Source organism: Chiloscyllium plagiosum, chromosome 3 (genome assembly GCF_004010195.1).
Source record: "Chiloscyllium plagiosum isolate BGI_BamShark_2017 chromosome 3, ASM401019v2, whole genome shotgun sequence".
Lineage (NCBI taxonomy): Eukaryota > Metazoa > Chordata > Chondrichthyes > Orectolobiformes > Hemiscylliidae > Chiloscyllium > Chiloscyllium plagiosum.
This window is the reverse complement of record NC_057712.1, coordinates 100,526,421-100,532,013: the sequence shown is the minus strand read 5'-3', so window position 1 is coordinate 100,532,013 and position 5,593 is coordinate 100,526,421.

Genomic DNA, 5,593 nt, shown 5'->3' with positions numbered 1-5,593 from the left:
AATGTCCTGAGACCCCCTGGATCATTGCCACAGGTTTGCAACTCCTTGCCATATTTTCACATTATCTGTAAAGGACAGAGTGAAGAGCAATTCTTCCAAATACATCCAGCAGTCATATGTGAAACATTCACTTTACACCTGTGTCTTTTTTTCATCTATACAGACAGTAGTATAACACCATATTAAAACAATATAGGCACATGGTAGAAAAAAGATTGATGGGAATCTCATGGTAATTACACAGTTTTCACCGTCTCAAAGGTGAACGATGAAGTTTTGTAGGGCTGACAGCTTAGTGAAATACTGCAATAGTTCATCTTTAATGATCTGTTTATTAGATTTATACCAGACATTGTCTTGGGCAAACTTGAGTCAATTTGATTTGCGATTACTTCAAAAGGTAAGGAATTGGCTCCAAATTTGTAACACCATCGTTAGGTCCAACAGTTCTTAGCCTCTTGATGCTTTGATTTATGTTAATGGAATACATCTAATTATTTTGGTGGTCTAGTGCCTGTGGATCCCAGCCATTTGTTTCCATGGTGATGTAGTGGGGCCCCATCAGATCTACGAGGTCACTGTTTCCATGGCAGGTTCCAAGGAGGCCCATCCTGCTGTGCGTGCGCAGCTTCTTTCTCCTTGGGACTGAAGTTTTACACCACCTGAATATTGAATGCTTCAAAATCAAAATCAAAATCGCTCTGAATAGATTTGTGAAGCATTTACTTACACCTCTGTCTTAAAGCGAGGCAGGAATGTGAAGCAGTATTAATGCTTCCTTACTTTAAACTCATTTTTTTATTAAGCTAACCTCTGGAGGTGGGAGTTTTATTCTGAACAAAGATCAAGGTACTTAATACAAATCAGCTGTGATATCAACACTGTTTCCATTTTTAGTCCCATTTGTGCTACTCATGCTGAGCTGTGAATTATGGCCAGCACTTTATTAATGCCATGTGTCCCGGCTGGAGTTAATAAAGCACGAGCAGATAACCCTCTTTCATCATTATATGAATGCAAATGGTTAGGTTATTAAGTAGTTAACAAATTACTACCCATTTACTTGTTGTACCTACAACTTATCACATTAGAAAGTAGTTGGTCAAAATTATTGAAACAGATTCTTATTTTGGACACAATTAAACAAGGTCCTGCATTTGACATGGAATGCTTGAATAGGCCTTTGATCTGCTGTTTAACAGATGCAATATTTGTGTATGTGCATAGTGTGCACAAGAAGCTGTGCAACTGACAATGTTCCAATGGTAGACCTCAATTTTACTCCTTCCCACCTCATTTGTTGGTGAGTGTTAATTGGTATCACGCTTTATGCATTGAGGTTTGTTTACTTTTGGCTCTTGAATAACTTGTATTTCATATTGATGTGACGTAATGGAGCCGAAAATCTTGAGTTGGGAATATATCACTGAGTACATGAAAACGCAATAGTCTTACCAGACCGTAGGGTTGCTCTGTCATTAGAAAGAGATACCTATTGGTGATTTAACCTGAGGGTAACTATACCTCAGGTGAGGGGAGATGTTGAGAAGGAGAGACCTTCATTGTAAGCATCACTTTGCATCGCAAACCAGCTATTCAGCAGGAAGTGAGGACTGCCGATGCTGGAGAGTCAGGGTCGAAAAGTGTGGCACTGGTAAAAGAACAGCGGACATGCAGCATCTGAGGAGCAGGAGAGTCGACATTGTAGACATAAACCCTTCATCACATTCCTGATGGAGGGCATATGCCTGAAATGTTGACTCCCTGTTCCTCAGATGCTGCTGTGCTTTTCCAGCACCACGCATTTCGAAACCAGCTATCCAGCCAACTGAGCTAACCAGATTTAAGTAGGAAAAACTGCTTCAATGTGAGGAGTTTTAATATATGTAATGATTTCCAGGAATCTATCTATTATTTAAATTATGGCGTTTCCACATAGTCACTGATCTATATATCAATATGCAATGTATATCCACACAGAAAGTCAATACTCAGCATGAGCAGAATAGCCAGAATCTGTCAATGCTGTTGTACTGCAGAAACATTCCATCGAGACTGTCATTTTATTGTTTACATTATTCTTGTTACGTTGTGCAGAGCTCTGCACTAATTAGTTTATAAAAACTCAAAGGCACTAACCCAGCCAGCTTCAGACACCGTGCTGAGACTTGACACCAATTCCTTTTGGGAAAAGGAGCGTCTCACACAAACACACAGACGTAAGTACCTCATGAGCTGTTTGCTGCAATAGATCTACAGAATACTGACTTAAAGGAATACTTTTTTTTCATGAAAACATTTCTAACAAAATTCCAACAGTTTCAGATGTGTTAGTAAGCTGTGTTCATGGCCTCAGGAATTAGGATTAATCTTCCAGCCCACTGAATGAGGGGGTCATGGTGAGAAATTTGGGGAAACCAGGGAGATATCCAGCAAAGACCTTCTTGATGTTGTGTCCAAAAAGCATCATTTTCCAACCAAGTGTTAAATGACAAGAGTCTCACTTATGAGTGGTGAGAGGCCTATTAGCAAGGATTATCATGCATAAGCAACCTCATTATTAATGGCCTCATTAGTATGAAGTCTCCCATTTCACTATCCACTGGATGCCAAGAATTCTCAACATGAAACTTAGAGAGGGTAACTGGTGAGGTCAACTTGTTACTTGCTCGTCCAGGCCACTATCTGGGACAGCTGGCATCAACGTCTCCAGGCACGCTTATAGGCAGTGACTTTACATCCATGGACATTGGTATCTCACATGGGCCAGCCTCACTGCATCATCATGGCACATCTATGATGCACAAGATGCCAGCACAAACATTGCCTTCAATGCTGCACTTTGGAGAACCCTGGCACCTTTCGTTGCAATGTTGCTGCCACTGCACTTTGCACATTAGGTCAGGCATCCAACTTAGGGATTGCATCAGTCCGTTTCTCAGGGCTCCTCGCCTATACTCGCTTCATGCCTACTTTGATGCTCATGGCAATCCTGCCATGCTTTGCCTTTTCTTGCCTTTTTGAACTTTGACATTTCAGCCAGAACTAACAGGATCACAGTACTTTTGATTAGCCTTGTCTTGCTTTTCAGGACAGATACAAAGCCAAGCAGATTGTCATAATTATCAGCAGTCATCAGTTAGGGGGTGGGCATGTTGCTGTGTGGTACCATGTTACATCTATATTATACCTGCAGCATGTGCCAGCCATGCACTGCCACATGTGCTTCAACCAAATGGCCATGTCTCAAAGTCTAAGGGGAGTAATCATCAGTCATGTCCAGAAAAGTATGCTTCAGGCAGGGTGTCCAGGCATAGTAGGCCAAGGACATCCTCTGATACCAGTCCAGGGGCATGGGCACAGTCATTCAACTGATTAGGGTGGTCTAAGGCAGGAGATCCACATCTCTACAGACTGATGAGTGAGCCATGGTCAGCTGTGTGGAGTCAGTGCAATCAACCTTTGGAGTGATGGGAAGAGAACCAAGAAACTGTCGAGGTATCAGACAGGGGACTGGCCACTCGCCATCTGGGCTTGTACAGCTAAGTTGCTCAAGAGAGTGGGCCATGGTCAACCAGGTCCATTAACATAAAGTCAAAGGTGGATAATTGGGTGGGTGGTGGGGGGGGGGGGGGTGCTGTAGGGAAGAAGCTAGAGATATCAATTTGTGAGGATTGGAGGCAGAATGTTGGGATACAAAGGGGATTAAAATTGCAAAGCGGACACCTCGATATATAAGAGGAGGAAGACAATAGAGTATTGAAAGGAAAAGGTTAATGTGGGAGGGGGAGCATTCACAGTCAGCAACATCATGAGTACTATGTAGGGTTAAAGTGGACGATTACTTCTGGTTTATTGACTGAACGTGGAGATGGGTGCTGTGAAATTGGTAAATAAAGATTTAGTTAGATGGGTTGGGTGAGAGTGTGGGAAAGTTCGAAGTTGACGGGATTGAAGTGGATTACTGGATTAGTAGTCTGGTAATAATACCACGAGATCACCAACTTTCCATCAGGTGAAGTGGTTAACTTTTATGTTAACCTTGGTGAACTCACAAGGTTTTATCTTCAATTTCTGCCGCAGAATAGGCTGTAATAATGAAATAAATTAATTACCTCACAGTAAGAGAGCCTCTAAATAGCAGAATTCATGACATAATTCAATTTTCTTTTCAATTTGGGAAAAAGAGGAGTTGATCTAAGATTACTGTTTTAAACTTAAATGAATGTATGAAGACAGAGCTAGCTAAAGTAGACTGTGACGTTAGGTTAAAGGGTAGTACAACAGAGATACAGTGGCAGATTTTTAAAGAGATGTTTCATGATAGCCAGGAAAGACACACTTCAGTGAGCAGGGAAGACTCTGAGAAAAGGATACATTTTTGGCTAAAGCAGGAAGTTAGCGATAATATCAAATTAAAATAAAAAGTTTCTAATTCTGTGACGATTTGTGACAGGACAGAGAATTGGACAGAATTTTAAAATGAGCAAAGAATGACTACAAAATAATGAGGGAGAAATTAGAGTTTAGAAGACAGAAATCTGAAGTCTATGCTGTGACTAATGCTGATCAAATTAGTCGAATGCATGTGGCTGCCGAGCTTAAAAGGAATATTAATCATCTTTTCTCAAAATTCCCAGCGTTTTGCTTTCTGCTTAAGAGCTGGGAAAATGCTGCTACGTGATTCTATTTGAAGAAGGACAGAAGAATTCTCTTTGTATACAGAAAAATATCTATTCATCAATCAATGCTTCTCTGATAAATTTTAACAGGTCATTTACTCCATTGCTGAGAAATTGATGTGCACATTTAGTTACTACTTCCTATAGCGTCTTCCTGGAACTTTCATATGACCACCTTTAATTGCTCAGTTTCAAGCAGCCCCTTTGGGATTTTAACCAAGCACTTCTGGTTTGGAACTCTAACCAAATTCCTTACACTCAAATAACTTATTTTAATAATACTAAAGTATCTTTCTCTTTTTCAGGAGCAACTGCTTTACACATTTAGGACCCCTTCAGAACTCACAAACTGAAACTAAAATGTTATCCCAAGCTACAAAAACACACACAATTCCAGAACCTGCTAACTAAACCTGCTTTCTTTGTCCCATCATAAAATCTCTCCCAAAGAAAACCAAATTCATGAGTTCTTAGAGGCTGTATCTCTCAGATTGCTGTAAAAGAAATCACCATAGCTACAGAAATACTTACAAATTAATCACTAAACCTCTTCTCGGGCACAGAAAACTCATACTACCAGTACTAACTCAAAAATCCAAGCTGGACAATAAATATATATATATTTAAATCACAAACTACACATCCCAGTATGCTTCAGGATAGATTCACTAATAAGTGAATCTCCAATGTTATTGTTCACAGTAACTCAGAGAAGAAACTATTTTGTAAGGCTGAAGGGATTATAATTTGTACCATTGAATGTATTGGCATTTTTGCAATTTTGCCACACTGGGAATGAAGTCAGTATTGCTTAAAATTAATGATTACAGGAAACTGTAATTCAAGGGAATGTGGGTTAGAAAATTGGAACTGTCTCCTCTCCATTCCCCACTAGTTCAGAGTCTCTTCAG